General features: G+C 40.9%; 1 protein-coding gene and 1 pseudogene across 1 annotated transcript in view; both read left to right on the top strand.

Annotated features, from left to right (window-relative positions):
• NAALADL2 (N-acetylated alpha-linked acidic dipeptidase like 2) overlaps window positions 1–18,197 on the top strand; it is a 378,602-nt gene that overhangs the window by 168,365 nt on the left and 192,040 nt on the right. The gene's annotated exons all lie outside the window — the stretch shown is intronic.
• Window positions 1,490–9,128, top strand: LOC142197939 (lupus La protein homolog B-like; annotated as a pseudogene).

The following is an 18,197-nucleotide window of genomic DNA, read 5'->3' as shown; positions in this document are numbered from 1 at the left end:
CTCAAAGTTATTGCCATTTAAAGTGACACGTCAGTTTTGAAAAAAAAGGCCTGGTCTTTAACATACTTTTGGGCCTGGTCCTTAACCGGTTAAATCTTGTTACCTGGTGGTTTTTATGGTTTTCTGTTCAATCACACCAGAGGTTATACCCATATGTGGTATATTTTTGTATATTTAATTTATCATATAGTAAAGTATACAAGTAAAAGCCATTTTCTTTAATAATTATACATTTTATGTTATATTTTTGTTAATATAAGCTACATTATTTCTAGTGAAAAACATTTAGTGGGGAAAAAACTTAATTTTCTCTAAAACCGCACCAGAATTTGTCCTCGGACAGAAAAATGAAAGGATTACTCCTATACTAATAGTCAAATGTGATGCTCTCACCAGTTCATAAAATACATCTGAAAAGGGGTGTGATTTAACCTCTTTAAGAATACGTCGCATAAAATAATAGGCAAATGTAATTTTTAAAGTCACACCCAAAATAGATCACTTTGAAACAGGCATAGAACACTCTTTAAGTGCACCAAATTTTCTATTGCCATGCAACCCAATAGAAAATCCAGCTCAGTTTGCTACGCTGTTGTCTATGACCATTTTAATTTCATCCCTTCCTTGCATTTAAAGAGAAGCTGTCTGCAATCCTTACATGTTTGTTTTAGTTAATAGTTGCATTCCCAATATTTTTTTAGATCTCTGTGTTGTGCCATCTCTGTTATTTCTGTATTCAATGCTGACAGTACCAGACTGTGTATGAAAATACTCAATTAATAAGAAGATTGGTAATACCTGGTTGTCAATTTCTTCATATTATAGCTTTCTTGGAGGAATGAAAGAGTTATAAAATGTTTCAGAATAGTTATTTTATGGGAAATAGAAGGATTTAGTAAAAAAAAAGACCTATCAGGAGTTGTGACAGTTTGTTATGAATAGTTATAGTTATTATCAATAGTTGAAAATGTTTTTTACCCATTTCATATGTACTTGTCATCTGTTTTACCTTTATTGGAAATCATGTAATTTTCCTTCTTTGCTTGAAATACCTCTAGCACTGCATGTAAAATGCACTTTTATTTCTAGCTTCCTTTAGGTTGGAAGTAAGTAGCGTTGGACTTGCAAGACTAAACAAGTATTAAATATATTTCTTAGCCAACTTTCCAGCATCATCCCTTACATATACAGTTCTTCCCACGTTATAATATGCATGTATAGGATAGAGGACATGTTGTACACTCCATTTAACATGGGGTAACTAAAAGCTCATGAACCCTGGTGCAACTTCATTCCAAAACTGTCGAGCACATCCCATGCCATGTCAGTGCTCCCCGTAAAGTAATTCCCCCTTCTGAGTCGCAGCCTTCTCCTCAGCATATCTCCTTGACTATATGCTGCTAACCAACTGCTACTTTTTACATTTAAGGGTTCATTTTATACTTTCTTCCTGTGGAAGACTTTGTAATAAATTTTCACACTCGAGACCGAACAGCGTGTGACTTGTAGACCGGGAGGACGGCAGCGTGCTCAGGCTTTGAAATGGCTGAAAATGGGAACAACGAACAAGTACAAGACTTGGATACAAAGATCTGTCAGCAGATTGAGTACTATTTTGGTGACCATAACCTTCCAAGAGACAAGTTCTTAAAGGAACAGATTGGCATTGATGATGGCTGGGTGCCTCTACAGACTATGATTAAGTTTAACAGGTTGAACAAACTGATGACAGATTTTACCAAAATTCTTGAAGCCCTTAAAAAATCCAAGACTGGTCTGCTAGAGATCCATGCCGAGAAATCTAAAATTAGATGGTCGCCTAACAAGCCCTTACCCGAAGTCACAGAAGAGTATAAGAATACAATAAAAAGCAGGGGGCGGAGCCTGACCGCAGAAGGAGATGGCCGCATAGTTCTGGTGCTCCATCTCAACGGACCGGGTAACAGCTTCTAACCAGCGACAATCTTAGCAAAATGGGGAAATTGGGCAAGGATGGTGGAGGGGAACGTGTGGACTCCCCGAGAATCAAAAATTCGCAGACAGACATGCAGCGTTTCCTCAGAAAAAAGAACCTCTTCTCCCCGGCCCGTGCTTCCAAAATGGCGCCGGACGAGAGCAGCCAAGGAGAAGGTAATGCTGACTCTGACCAGGAAGGCTCCCAACCTGATCTTAGCTCCTCAGTTATAACTAAGAACTTTTTCAGGAAAACTTTGAATCAAGCCCTTTCACCAATTCTTGCAGAACTAGCAGAGCTGAGGAAAGAGATGACGCATATTGGCGGGAGAGTAGAGTTATTGGAAGGGGCCTATACTGACGTCTCCCAGCATACCAAACAGCTAGCGCAGAACCAGGACGCTGCAGTGGAGCATTTGAATCAGACATACACAATGATTGAGGATTTGGAAAATCGCAATAGACGGCAGAACATCCGCATTAAAGGCCTGCCAGAGGACATAGAACCGGAGTCTCTCCGGGAAGTTCTAGCAGATATATTCACTTCACTGGTAGGACCGGACAAAGCGGCCATGATTCCTATTGAAAGAGCACACAGGGCTTTGCGCCCTAAACCCCGCCAAGACGATCCCCCCCGAGATATAGTTTGTGGACTTCTTAACTCCACGGATACAACTACACTTTTACAGGCTGCGAGACAGAAGGATCCGCTCACATACCAAGGCCACACCATTGCCTTTTATCAGGACTTAGCCCCGTATACGCTGAACAAGCGGCGGCTTATGAAACCATTGTTGGACGCTTTAAGGGCCCACAACTTACCTTATGCCTGGCTCTATCCGTTCGGATTGTCCAAACTTAAGAATGGCAAACGTGTTGCGATCCGCACTCCAGACCTGGACCAGGCCTGGTCCGTCCTTGGCATTCCTCCGATTCAAGTCCCTTCCTGGCTTCCAGTCCAGGACATAGAGCAGCTTCCTGACCTCCAAGAAGTGGAATTCCCTAGATCCAGACCCCGCTTCAAGTCTCTGAAGAGTCGGAAACAAGTAAGCAGACAACTGGGCGCTCTACTAAAGGAGTGAAGATTACTTGGACGCCATTTGCTTTATTTTCTCCCCTACGGGAGGTTCCAGATAGCAATGTTTGACTCTTGCTCCGCATACGCGGTTGTTTTACGGTAATATAAGTGGCGATCTTTAGTCCCTATTCATATAATTACAGTTTGTGTAAGTTAGTCTATTACACTTAAAATTGTTCACCTTACTAGTTTGTTTATTGAAACTTACTGTGCTTGATGCTCCTTTCTCTCCCCCCCCCTTTTTTTCCATGTAGCTTATTGCTGAGTGTGCACTTGCCTGGTGGCCGCCGTGTCTCACAGTGCGTGGACGTGGCCGCCGCCAGGTGACTCGCCCTTGGCTATGTCCTTTTCCGCTATCTACAGCACCCCCCTCCCCCATGTGTATGCAACCTTCCCCTCCTGCCCTCCCTTATTCAGACGAATTGTTCTTGACTGTTGTTTGTCAAATTTGCTCCAAAATGTTATTATGGAAGCTGACCCAGTCGTTACCGATCAGGAATTACTCCTTCCCTCGTAATTTTGAAATCTGTTGTTTATAGTGTGCCGTCCCAGAACACGGACCACTACTATCTACTTTGCACGCTTCTGGTGGAAGCGTTGAATAGTTTTATTTGTTAGTCCGACTTTTCCTACCACATTTTTACCTGTCCCTACCTTTCTCTTTATTTCTTTTCTCTCCCCCCCCCTTCGCCCCCCCCCCACACCCTCCCCCTGGCTTGGACTGTGACATACTTCCTCCCTCTTCTCCACAATGTCCAAACTCACCTTTACCTCTTATAATGTTAATGGGCTTAACACCCCGCAGAAGAGGCATAGTATATTTGTGTTATTGAAGAAACTACGGACAGATGTAGCATTTATCCAGGAGACCCATTTTAAATTGGGGAAAATACCCAAGCTTCCGTCTAAACAATTTCCTGTGTCTTTTCACTGCACCCACCCCACCTCCACAGCCAAAGGTGTCTCAATTCTGTTTGCTCCTTCTGTTCCCTTTCTATGTACTCAGCAATATCAGGATCAGAAGGGAGAGTTCTTATGCTTAAAGGTAGTATTGCATCTATACCTTATACTTTTGTGAACATATATGCTCCTAACAGACATCAGGTTTCTTGGTTACTGGAAGTGTTAGAAAAACTTAGACTTTTTGCAGAAGGTCAAGTTGTCGTAGGGGGAGATTTCAATTTAGCTTTAGAACCGCTCATAGATTCTACCACGCAGAGACCTCCAATTTCCCAAAAGCTACTTAGCAAACTAATCAAAACTCTGCAGGACCTAGGTTTATCTGATGTGTGGCGACGTCTTCACCCATCTGTTAAAGATTATTCTTTCTATTCCTCAGCAGGACAGACCTACCATAGGTTAGATTATATTTTTGCTACCCAGGGCCTCCTCACTTCTACCACCAAGGCGTGTATTGGTGCAATAACCCTATCTGACCACGCACCAGTATCTGTAACTGCGGAACTAAAACCGCTACCAGCTAAAGAATGGCAATAGCGCTTGAATGAGTCCATACTTGATAGTGAGGAAAATGTTAAATACTTACTTGACCAATTGCAGGAATACTTCTCACTCAATTCTAGATCTGACATCTGCCCGACTATCACCTGGGAGGCCCATAAGGCTTTCATTAGAGGAGTTCTTATCTCTTTAGCCACACGGCTTAAAAAGAAGGCACAAAAAGAATTAGATGATCTCTTAAGCCGTATAACCATGCTTGAGCGAACCCACAAGAGGTCCGCAACGTTGTCACATTTCAAAGAATTACAGTCTCTTAGAGAATCTTTGAAAGATATTCTGAATAAAAAGGCAGCTAAATTCCATCTTCAGTATAGGCAATTGCTATATGCGCATGGTGATAAAGGGGGACGCCTTATGACAGCACTTATTAAAAAAGCCAGGGCCAAAACGTTCATCCCCTCTATTAAAACTTCTAGTGGCAAATTAGTAACAGCAACTAAAGATATTGCAACCGAATTTGTCTCCTTTTACGATTCCCTGTACAACCTTAAAGCAAACCCTGATAATGTCCATTATTCCACAGATGAACGCACTAAATGCATTGATGCTTTCTTGACTGAGCTCAACCTCCCAACTCTTTCGTACGATGTGGGAGAAAAACTAACTGCACCCATCTCTTTAGATGAGATTACTCAGGTTTTGAAGACTTTCCCTCCTGGGAAAAGCCCTGGCCCGGACGGGCTGCCGCTCCAGTATTATAGGAAGTTCCAGTCCACCCTGTCTCCGCACCTGTCACTTCTATGTAATGCTTTAATGTCTGGCAAACATCTACCCAAACAGTCACAAGAGGCCCATATAGCCCTCATTGCTAAAGAGGGTAAGGACCCTCAGGCCTGTGGTAGCTATCGTCCCATCTCCCTTTTGAACTTAGACATAAAAATTTGGGCAAAAATATTGGCACTTAGATTGAAACCGCTTATTCCCTCACTAATTCACCCAGAGCAATCTGGTTTTGTTTTTGGAAGGGAAGGAAAGAACAACACAGCGAAACTTCTCCCCCTCTTATATTTAGCCAAAAAGAAGAAATTTCCCCTAGTTCTTCTCAGTGTGGATGCTGAAAAAGCATTCGACAGGGTGGACTGGAACTTCATGAGGGCAGTCTTGCTCCGCTTTGGCTTCCCTGCACAATATGTGACTACCATTCTTTCATTGTACCATAACCCGTCAGCCCGCCTGAAACTTAATGGAACACTTACCCCCCTTTTCTCAATAACTAACGGCACGAGACAGGGCTGCCCCTTGTCCCCGACAATCTTCATTTTAGTTTTGGAAACGTTGCTACAGGCAGTGCGCCAACATCCCCATATCAAGGGAGTGGAGGTGGGAAGCGAGTCATTACATGCAACCGCATTTGCGGACGATGTATTATTTATCATAACGAACCCTGAAGCGGGTCTTAAACACATAGCTACACTGATGGAGGATTATGGTAAACTGTCTGGCTATAAAGTCAACTTTACTAAATCAGAAGTGTTAAATGTTACCCTCTCTAAAGCAACCCAGCAGTTGCTTGCTTCGCAGACCCCCTTTCCCTGGACGTCGTCATATATAAAGTACCTTGGTATCTCTCTCACCACATACCCTTTTGCTCTATATGACAAGAATTTCCTATCCCTACTAGCTGAGGTTAAATCTCAATTGGCTACACATATTTCACTACCGCTTTCATGGTTTGGCCGTAAGAATTATATTCAGACATACCTGTTCCAAAAATTTTATATAAGCTTAATATGGTCCCGATCCATTTGCCTTCGTCTTTCTTCCAGACACTGAGACGCTTGTTCGCTAATTTTATTTGGAAGAATTGTAGATCCAGAGTTGCATGGTCTCAGCTGATCCGTAAAAAACAACTTGGTGGTATCAGTCTCCCCGACATCAGAAAATATTATCGTGCCATACAACTGGGCAGGTGGATTTCTACTGCAACCTTGAGCTTGGATTCCATGGACAATCAACTTATGTCTTTACTCACAGGGTCCTCTCTATTGAGTCATGTTTGGTTGCCTTCCTTATACCCTGTTAGAGACGCTTACGCACGTCCTTTACTTTCTGGCCCTATGGATGTCTGGAATAGCCTTCAAGACACTATTGCACCCGCTCCATCTCCTTTATTACCGGCTGGTCTCATTCCGAAATTTTTGGATAAGAATAAAGACCTCTTTGACAGTATGTGGAGTAGCCTGAACTCTTGGACTCTCAGAGATCTCTCTCTAGATGGACGGACTATTTCACTAAGCGAATTGTCTCACAAAGTAAAGGACTCTTCCTCTAACTTCCTCCTCAAGGAGCATCTGAAATTTTATACACAGCAATTCACATCCCAATACCCTTTGCGCAAAGATCTCACTTCCTTTGAGAAATTGATATTGACCAAATCTAAGAAATTGTTGAAAATATCTCATCTTCTACATACTTACGTAGACCCTTCGATACCCTGCAAACCTGCCTTTATCTATGCCTGGGAAAGGGAACTTAACACTACGTTCTCAGCTGAGGAAATATCACAGATTTTACGACACTCTCATGGCCCATCTAGGTGTGTTCGCCTCCAAGAATCAAATTATAAATTATTAACAAGATGGTATCGCACTCCTGAAAAACTTGCTCAAATGACGCTGACCACAGATAACAAATGTTGGAGATGTAAGACGCATACCGGTTCGCTGTTGCATATATGGTGGAACTGCCCCAAAATCACTCCCTATTGGTCTGAAGTGCAATCCTGTTTGCGGAAACTTATATCCCCATCACTAACACTCTCTCCTAAACAAGTTCTACTGGCATTACCTACGCTAAGTTATGGCACTAATCTGGATTGTTTACTTCGCCTTTTGTTAATTGCAGCTAACTCTATAATACCACAAATGTGGCTGAATGACCACACCCTCTATGTGTCAATGGGTGGCCAAAGTGAATGAAATTGTTCGCTTCGAGGAACTGATCAGCTGGAGAAATAGGAGTCATTGCAAGTTCCTCCAGATATGGAATACCTGGCTAAACCTGAGACATACCTTTGACTGATTTGGATATCATTTAGTACTTAGCCCCTGACCATGCCTCTGGATCTACATGTCCGTTCCCCCCTCCCCTCCTTATGTACCAGTCCACATCCATCCTTCTACCCCCTCTATCTTACTCCTCTCCTCCTCTCCCCCCCCCCTTTTTTTTTTTTACTGACTTTCATTCGGATTATTTTGTTTTGTTTACTCATACATTATGTTGGACTAATGACTGCAGTACTCTCTGATTTATTTACCTTAGGTTCACAAGGTTTATTATTTACATTGCTCACTGCATTAATCTTATGCATTGGATGTCTTCTGTAGATATTCTCTGTTTCTTTGGAAATTTCTGTTATCAAGCAATGTTAATATCTACTTTATTAGTACCTGTCCTTACGTTTGGACAACATGCCTCATGTTTGTAATGTTCCTTGCTTTCACAAAACCAATAAAAACTGTATTAAAATAAGAATACAATAAAAAGCAAATCGGTTTACGAATTTCAGTCCGATACAACCCTAGATGATATAAAAGAATGGCTAGAAGGCAAAGGTCCCATTGAGAACATTCAGATGAGACGGACACTTCAGAAGGCATTTTAGGGTTCCATATTTATTGTATTTGAAACTGAAGAGGCTGCAAAAAAGTTCTTGGAAAACAGAGATCTCAAATTCAAAGATTCTGACATGATCGTATTGTGAAAAGAAGAATATTTTGCCAAGAAGAATGAAGAAAGAAAAAACAAACAGTCTGAAGCCAAAGCAAAGACTAAACAGGAGAAGGCTGATGCCCAGAAGCAAGCAGAAGAAGCTGAAATGAAATCCTTAGAAGAACATACTGGCTGCCTGCTTAAATTCTCAGGTGAACTGGACAACATGACTTCCAGAGAAGATATTCATGCCTTATTTCAGAATCACGGGAAATAAAGTGGATTGATTTTAGCAGGTGGAGCAAAGGAGGGAATTATATTATTTAAAAGCAATGCAAAAGGAGCGTTGGAGAAGGCCAAAGCTGCAAATAATGACAATCTACAGCTGAAGGACAAGGATGTGAACTGGGAACTTCTTGAGGGTGATCTGGAGAAAACTGCATCAAAGAAAGTCATAGATGATCAACAAGAATCTTCTAATAAATGGAAGGGAAAAGGAGGGAAGAAAGCTAAAGGGAAAGGAAGGGGTGAAGAGGTAATGACTCCTCCAGAAAGAAGATACAATTGCAGGGGAAAAAGAAGAAATTTGACAGCAGTGATGAAGAGGATATGGAAGAGTCTGAAAAGGCCGATGTTAAAAATGGGACAGAAGCACCAACAAGTCCAAAGAAGAGGCAGCTGTAGGACAAGACCACAAATGAACCAGAGCCAAAACAGCAGAAGACTGAAGATCAGTGAAGCTGCTGCAGCGTTTTAGATGCTCCTGAAGTTTTTTTTTTTTTTTAGAAAAATAAAAATTCAAAAATTTTGAATGCCTATTTTAAGTCTTCAGATGGTGAAGGTCAGATAAATGAGAATCGAATAAAGTCCACTTCAATGTCAACCTGCAAGGAGAATTTTTTTTAAATTTTGTTAGATGGAACAGAGTGGCACTTGGAACGTTTTCTATTTACGTTTTTTTTTTTTTTTTTGTTAATACTAATGAATTTCTTTCAGATCAAGTGTAATGAGGACTTGTTACTCGCAAATGTACTTTAAACATGTATATCAGAATATTGAATTTAAAAAAAGTTGCTAAAAAAATTTTTTTTCACACTCTAGTGCACCAGAAGACATAGGTAATAAATTTACAATGCACAAAATGAGAAGCCCTAGGGGCCACACGGTGGCTCAGTGGTTAGCACTGCAGCCTTGCAGCGCTGGAGTCCTGGTGTTCAAATCCCGCAAAGGGCAAAAAACCATCTGCAAGGAGTTTGTATGTTCTCCCCGTGTTTGCATGGATTTCCATCCCATATTCCAAAAAAAAAAGACATACTGATAGGGAAAAATGTACATTGTGAGCTCTATGTGGGGCTCACAATCTACATAAAAAAAATAAATAAATGAGAAGCCCTAATGTGTTAAGGGTGGCCTATTAAGCTTGCTGACTTCTGGGCTTGGGTGCAGCTGTGACCACTACAAACCCCAATGTTATTGCAGTGGATGTGCCTATGTGACAACAATTAGAGGATGGATAGAATAGAAAGCACCCTCTAACACTGTCAGGCAGGTTCCTTTTGTCAACTCACCAGAAGCTCTGAAACTAGGGAAAGATCGGATCCCGATCGGCGATCGAGCAAATTTCACGATCAGGATCAGCTGGAAAATCAGATTTTAAAAACGATCCTGAAATCTCAAGATCGGCTCAACCCTATCCGACACTACACTTGCTAAACTAATATATTTATAGCGTTAGGGAGCATTCACACGATGCACGTAAAATTCGTTCAGAATGAGCGTGTAACAAGCAGCTCCCATTGATTTGAATGGATGTATGCGTGCCAGCATACGCGCGCTACCCATTGAAATCAATAGGAGGCTTTTTTCCCTATTGCTTTCAATGTAATACGCGCATATTACATTGAAAGCAATAGGGAAAAAAGCCTCTCTTTGATTTCAATGAGTAGCACGCTATGCCGGCTCCCATTCAAATCAATGGGAGCTACTTGTTACGTGCTCATTCTGAACGAATTTTACATTCAGAATGAGCAGAGCGTAGCATCGTGTGAATGTTCCCTTAGCCTGGTGGTTATGAACTCCTCCTAGTTGTCCAGTATACTATACAGTAAGCCCATGTTAAGGCACAGATGTCTGCACATTTTACAAAGTCAGTATTTTAATATAATATAAAGAGTATTATATTACATTACAGTGTTTAAAAGAATAAGTCCTATATCGTAACCAGAAAAAAAAATGTTTAATGAAGTATATTGATTATAACATAAGAATAAAAGAAGCATTTGTAAAAAGCAAAATAAAAGAAACATTGTTATAGAAGATAATTATTTAATAGCAAAAAGCATACACATATTCCCCAAAAAATAAATTAAAATCATAAATGAAATAAAATGTTCTTAATGTAGATACAAATACAAAGCTCTAAATTCTGTGCTTCTCACTAGTCTTTGGAGGTTTTCTTTAATCGTGCCTTCACTTTGCCCTATGGTTTTGGGAAGTTAGGCTTAGCACCTTGATCTTTCTCCTCCAGACCAACCCACCATACTTCTCTCTAGCAGCTTTAATTTCATTAGCGGCTGAACACCTCTGGGGCACCAGGTTCAGGTAACCCTAGGAATGGAGTATGGGACTGACCTTAGTGCCCAGGATCTTCTACATCCCTCCTAAATCTCAGACACAAACTCCATTTACCTACATGACTGAGACAAGAAATCTTATTTGGCATCAACTGATATATCAATGGAAAATATTTTACAGGACTCACTACCTACAAGCAGTGACAGCAACGGTCACATCTCCTTATAATGATGTCTATGGTCGTGTGCTGTGACCAACGCTGCTGCTCTTCTGTCTCTTATAATCAGGCTAAGGAATAGAGAGACTGTTACCTGGTTTTCATTAATGTCCTGATACCTGTGGTTTTCAGTTCCTGATGACAGGCTTTTTACGCAGTGAGGTTTGAAGAGTGCACAGACATCAACATTTACTGTATGCCTTCTGCCTTTACGCTGTATTTTACTGTTCACTGTTATCGTTCACTGCACTTTAAGCAATTCTACATATTGGTTCTACAGGTAGATCAACCTTCATTTTAAAGTTCACATATAGAAAAAAGCAAATATATTTGCTTGTCTAATACTGATTCCCGTTACACTGTGTACTATAGCTCAGAGATGCATTCACACTCTTTCTGGCTACAGAGGTGAAATCTACTGTAGTTCTGTGTTTTCATTGTACTGTGACACAAAATAAACCAAAGAGAGGAGACAATGAAAGGAAAAAGTGTTGTTTTAATGTCTATGTTAAGTGTTAGTGCACGCAGAGCTTTTTGGCTCTGTTTTTGGCTCTGAATCTGCCTCCAAAAAAGACTGCCTAATAGAACTCTATTGAGAGGGTTTTTTTTGGAGACTGATTTTGAGGCAGATTCAGAGTCAAAAACAGCTCCAAAAAAAGCCTCCCAATAGAGTTCTATTGGGAGGCTTAATTTGGAGAAGGAATACAGCCTCCTGTACGTTAGTATATACAGCTTACAGAGCTGATCTGAGTTCCAGCAGCTCTTGTCAGATGTTGATCCTGGTGGATCACATGCCTGCTGGGTCAGAGGGCGGCTGCATCATGCCGGCGCCCATAGCTGTGTATACAGCGCTCATTGAGTGCTGTATACACTGAGGTCGAGAAGGCAGGGAGAGTAATAAATAGAGATGAGCGAACAGTGAAATATTTGAGATTCGATATTCGATCTCTGGATGTAGCAGAGCTCAGCACGCACTCAGCTCTGCTATATCTCTGGATGTAGTAGAGCTCAGGGCACACTCAGCTCTACTACATCTCTGGATGTAGCAGATGCATTCGGCCAATCTCTGGACGTAGCAGAACTCAGTGTACACTCAGCGCTGCTACATCTTGGGTGTAGCACAGCTCAGCGCACGGCCTGCTCTTCTACATCTCCAGTGTAGCAGAGCTGTGCGCTCAACACTGTTACCGATCTTAGACTCCGCCTCCTCCGGCAGAACCAGCGTTGATTGGCCGAATGCTGTACTCTGTATGGCATTCGGCCAATCAACACTGGTCAATGCATTCCTATGGGAAAAAGTCAGCTCCCGCATATCGCAAGCTGACAGGGATCCCAACAAGATAGAGCCCCAAAGAGCTGTTTCAGTAACCTTCCCACCTAAATAAAGGTAATCCCTAGCTAACCCTGCCAGTACATCTATCCCTGTCTCACATTCACATAGTTCACTGTCTCATATGACCCGGATATTAAATCCACTATTCGTATAAATTGGAGGTCACCTGATTTTGGCAGCCAATGGTTTTTTTCAATTTTTTTCAATGCCTCCGTTGTCATAGTTCCTGTCCCACATCCCCTGCGCAGTTATTGGTGAAAAAAAAGTGCCAGGGAAGGTGGGAGGGGATACTAATTTTCACTGCGTTTGCCTCGTGGTTTTTGATTGTAATCAAATACCTCGAACGGCCTGATTTTCGATCAAATATTACTTCGATCAAACACCGTTCGCTCATCTCTAGTAATAAACCTTCCCTGCCTTCTCTCTGGGAGCTTCGGCTGAAGTTACAGCTGGTTCCCAGTTTCAGTAGCTGCATGATCTCTTGCAGCTGCTGTGTTCTGCTTGGACCTTCTGGACGTATATAGTCTATTGGCAGTCTGGAAGTGGTTAAACTGTGTTGTTATGAGACGTGGATAACCTCTAAATTAAGGTATTCCTGAAATTAATCTATTTCTTACAGGAATTGTGACATTGAAACCACCCGCAACCATGTGGCTATTGAAGCCGTACAGGCATCATGGATAACCTCCATGATGCAAAATAGTGTCACAAAATTGTGAAATTTAGGGCAAAACTTTTATATATTGTTATATTTCATATGAAAGTATGCTACTATCTATTATAAATAAATTTTACTATAAGACACAATGAAAAATAATAAACAGAAACTTCTCTCACATTCATTACTTTTTAGTGACTCAATAAATATTTGCAGTAAAAAAGAAAATTGACGTTTTTAATGTTATCTATTTTTTCGAGGCAAAATTTTCTATGAGGCCTTTCAGCTGGAATGTGACAATTTTTCCACTGTGGAAACCTTTTAGTTAGAAAAATATCATGCAGACTCCTTTCCTTATGCCAGTTTTTGCATGACAAATCATAGGCTATATAATGATATAAAACCAAACACTGTGGATATTATCCATTTTTCAAGTGATGCCAGAGACTACATAATGTTGATTGCCCTCTTTGAGATCTTTTAAATGGATTTGACATTTAATCGGAAGGGCAATCTTTTACAGGAAATAATAGCCTTGAATATCTTTTTTTTTTTTTTTTTTAACCGGTTAAGGACCAGGCCCAAAAGTATGTTAAAGACCAGGCCTCTTTTTTCAAAACTGACATGTGTCACTTTAAATGGCAATAACTTTGAGACGCTTTAACTTACACAAATGAATTTGAGATGGTTTTCTCGTAACACATTATACTTCATGTTAGTGGTGAACACTAATCAATATTTTTGCATTTATTTATAAAAAAAAACTAGGAAATTTGATGGAAATTTGAAAAAAAATTGCAATTTTCAAAATGTGAAATTCTCTGCTTTTCAGGCAGATAGTCATACCATCCAAATACATGAATAAATATTATCTCCAATATCTCTGCTTTATATTGGCATCATCTTTTGATTGTCTTTTAATTTATTTTGGACGTCACAAGGCTTACAAGTGTAACAGCAATTTTCCAGATTTACAAGAGAATTCTCCAAACCAATTTTTTAGGGACCACTTCAGTTCTGAAAGTAATTATAAAGGCCTGTATAATAGAAACCCCCATAAATTACCCCATTTTCAAAACTGCACCCCTCAAATTATTCAAATCAGCATTTGGGATGTTTGTTAACCCTTTAAGCATTTCATAAGAATAAAAATAATATGGCAGTGAAATTTAGACATTTCATTTTTTTTCACTAATACATTCATTTAGACCCAAAATTAACACATTCACAAAGGGTTAAAGGAGAAAATGCATCTGACAGTTTATTGTGCGATTTCTCCCGTGCACAGAAATACCCCACATGTGGGTGTAAACTGATTTTTGGGAACACGGCAGTGCATGGAAGGGAAGGAGCGACACTGGGTGTTTGAACAGCAGATTTTGCTGGAATAATTTTCAGCGCCATGCCTTATTTGCAGAGACCCTAGAGTACCAAAACAATGGAAACCCCCCAAAAGTGACCCCATTTTAGAATCCACACCCCTCACAGAATTCATCAAGGGGTATAGTCAGCATTTAGACCCTACAGTTGTTTCACAGATTTTACTAACATTGGGATGTGTAAATGAAAAATTACTAAAATGTCACTTTATCTCCAAAGTTTTCATTTTCACAAGGGGTTAAAGGAGTAAAAGCCCCCCACAGTTTGTTAAACAATTTCTCCTGAACACGGCAATAGCCCATATGTGGCTATAATCTGCTGTATGGGAACATGGCGGGGCTCAGAATGGAAGGAGCGCTATTTGGCTTTTGGATGGCAGATTTTGCTGGAATAATTTTAGGTGCCATGTCGCATTAGCAGAGCCCCTAGAGAACCAATACAGTGGAAACCCCCTAAAAGTGACCCCATTTGGGAAACTACACCCCCCACAGAACATATTAAAGGGTAGAGTGAGCATTTTGACCCTACAGCTGTTTCACAGATTTTATTAACATTGGGCCATGAAAATGAAAAATTACTTTTTTTCCAACAAACTGTCAATTTAGCCCCAAATTTTTAATTTTCACAAGAGGATAAAGGAGAAAAAGCTCCATAAAGTTCGTTACACAAATTCTCCTGAACACAGAAATGCCCCATATGTGGTCATAATCTGCTGTATGGGAACATGGCGGGGCTCAGAATGGAAAGAGGGCTATTTGGCTTTTGGAGGGCAGATTTTGCTGGAATATTTTTCAGGTCCCATGTCGCATTTGCAGAGCCCCTAAAGTACCAATACAGTGGGAACCCCCTATAAGTGACCCCATTTTGGAAACTACACCCCTCATAGAATTTGTCTAGGGGTAGAGTGAGTATTTTGGCCTCACAGGTGTTTCACAGATTTTATTAACATTGGGACGTGAAAATGAAAAATTACTTTTTTTCCCAATAAATCGTCCATTTAGCGCCATAGTTTTAATTTTGCAAATAGTTTAAGAATTAAAAGCCCCCCACAGTTTGTTACACAATTTCTTCTGAACACGGCAATACCCCATATGTGGCCATAATCTGCTGTATGGGTACATGGTGGGGCTCAGAATGGAAAGAGCGCTATTTGGATTTTGGAGGGCAGATGTTGCTGGAATAGTTTTCAGGGGCCATGTCGCATTTGCAGAGCCCCTAAAGTATCAATACAATGGAAACCCCTCAAAAGTGACCCCATTTTAGAAACTACACCTGTCAAGGAATGTATCAAGGGGTATTATCATTTTGAGCCTAAAATGCTTCCCAAAAATTAATGTACAAAATGAAAATTGAAATTTTTAAAAATATGCCATTTTGGTGCCCAATACGTTGCACCCACTTTGTGTTGTCAGAGACCTGCACTCCTAAAACTATTAAGTGGGCCATCCCGGGGGTCAAAAAATTATATATGTGGGTGTAAACTGCTGCTTGGGCACACAGCAGGGCTCAGAAGGGAAGGACCACTGTGCGTTTTAGCTTTTGGGGTACAGATTTAGAGGGACCCTCTGGGCGCCATTATGTTTTTGCAGAGCCCTGGAGGTTCCAGTAAACTGGAATTCACCAAAAAGTGACCCCATTTTGTAGGGGCAATTTTAGGGTCTCTGCAAATGTGACATGGTGTCCAAAAACGAAGAATCTAAATCTGCACTCCAAAAGCACATATTGCTCCTTCACATCTGCACCCTGCTGGGTACCCAAATAGCAGTGTATGCCCACATGTATGACACTGGTGTACCCCGGATAACGGACTTAATACCATATGTGGGTAGAAATGGCTGTTTGGGCACAGCCGGGGACAGAAGGGAAGGAGCGCTATTTTGGTTTTTGGAGCACAGTTTGGTTTTTGGACGTCATGCCACTTTTGCAAAGCCCCTGAATTGCCAATAAAGTGGAATCCGCAGACATGTCACCCTATTTTGGACACTACCCCACTGATGGGATTTATCAAGTGGTGTAGCGAGAATTTTTAACCCTTGAGTGTTGCATTTATTTAGTGTCCAGAAATGAAATCGCAACTGATAGAGAAGTTAAAAATGAAAATTTTACAGATTTGCTATTTCAGTGTGCAACATGTTGTGCCCGACTTATGTCAGCAGAGACACTCCAAAAACTGTTAAACGGGTATCCCAGGCACAACAGCTTTAAGAGCGTTCATCTCTGATACAAGGTGGGCACAACATATTACGCACTGAAAGGACGTATTCCTGGAAAAATGGTCATTTTCACCTCTCACAATCCGCTACAGTGATAAGATAAGATAATCCTTTAATAGTCCCACCTTGGGGAAATTTCAGCGTGTTACAGCAGCATAGTAATACAGATACAGGATAATACAGAGTAATATGTTACAGACGTAGACACAGATAAGCTGAGAAGAGAAGTTATATATATAAAGTTATAGCAACACTTGGGGGTTAAAAATGCTCTCTGTACCCCTGGAGAAATCCTTCAGGGGTGTAGTTTCCAAAATAACGTCTCATATCAGGGGATTCCACTTTACTAGCGTTTCAGCTCTACAAAAGTGTCATGGCATCCAAAAACCAAACCGTCTGTGCTCCAAAAACCAAATGACCCTTCTTCCCTTCTGTGTCCGGCTGTGCTTTAATATCAGTTTATACCCACATATGACATTATGTCCGTTATCCGGGGTACACCAGTGTCATACATGTGTCATACATGTGGCATACACTGCAGTTTGGGCGCACAGCAGGGCGCAGAAGGGAAGGAGCGCTATGCGGCTTTTAGAGTACAGATTCAGATGTTTGGTATTTGGCCGCCATGTCATGTTTGCAGAGCCTGTAAGGTACCAGAAAAGTGGATTCCATGGGGTACCAGGAGTGACCCCATTTTGAAAACTGCACCCCTCAAAGAATTTATCAGGGGGTGTAGTAAGTATTAGTATCCCGGACGTGACTGCACAGCGGATGGCGAAGAGGGAATGTATAAGCTGTGCGGAGGACATTGCAGACACCAAATTCCCTACTATGTCCCCGTAGCTCCTATGATTGGGGGAGTCACTCTGGGGGTCACTTTAGGGGTCACTTCTGGTGTCTGTTCCCTCATAAGCTGTAAATCTGGGGTGTCCCCTGATATCCGCTCACACAGCTTATATATTCCCTTCCTGACGCAGCCAGTTGTGTTCTAATAATTTGGCGATTTTTGAGGGTTTTTGTCTTCACATTGTGAGATGCTATATTTTCTTTATTTTTCTGGTGACGCGGCCATATAAGGGCTTATTCTTTGCGGGATGAGATGCATTTCGTAATGACACCATTTTTGGGTGTCTACATCTTATTGAATACATTTTATTAACCCTTTTTTGCTGGATTTAAAAAAAAAAAAAATCCTGGCATTGAGTTTTACTTTTTTAATTTTACACCATGCAGCGTACAGTATAAGTAACATGTTCCCTTTATTCTGCGGGTCGGTACGGTTACGGCGATACCTCATTTATATTATTTTTTTATGTGTTACTAGTTCTGCAGAGGAAAAACACATTTGGGGACTTAATCAATGTTATTTGCATCGCATCTTCTAAGAGGCGTAACATTTTTATTTTTCGGTTGACAGAGTTGGTTGAGGGCTTATTTTTTGCGGGACAACCTGCGCTTTTTATTGGTACTGTTGTCGGATGCATATGACTTTTTGATCACTTTTCATAGCATATTTTGTATGGTGAGATGGCGAAAAATCATTACTTCCGGCGAGTTTTTTCCATTTTTTTTTTCCGGCGTTCGCCGTGTACATTAAATATTATTTCAGTTTTATTGTA

This window comes from Leptodactylus fuscus, chromosome 3 (assembly GCF_031893055.1).
Source record: "Leptodactylus fuscus isolate aLepFus1 chromosome 3, aLepFus1.hap2, whole genome shotgun sequence".
NCBI classification, from domain to species: Eukaryota; Metazoa; Chordata; class Amphibia; order Anura; family Leptodactylidae; genus Leptodactylus; species Leptodactylus fuscus.
This window is presented reverse-complemented; position numbering and strand designations above follow the sequence as displayed.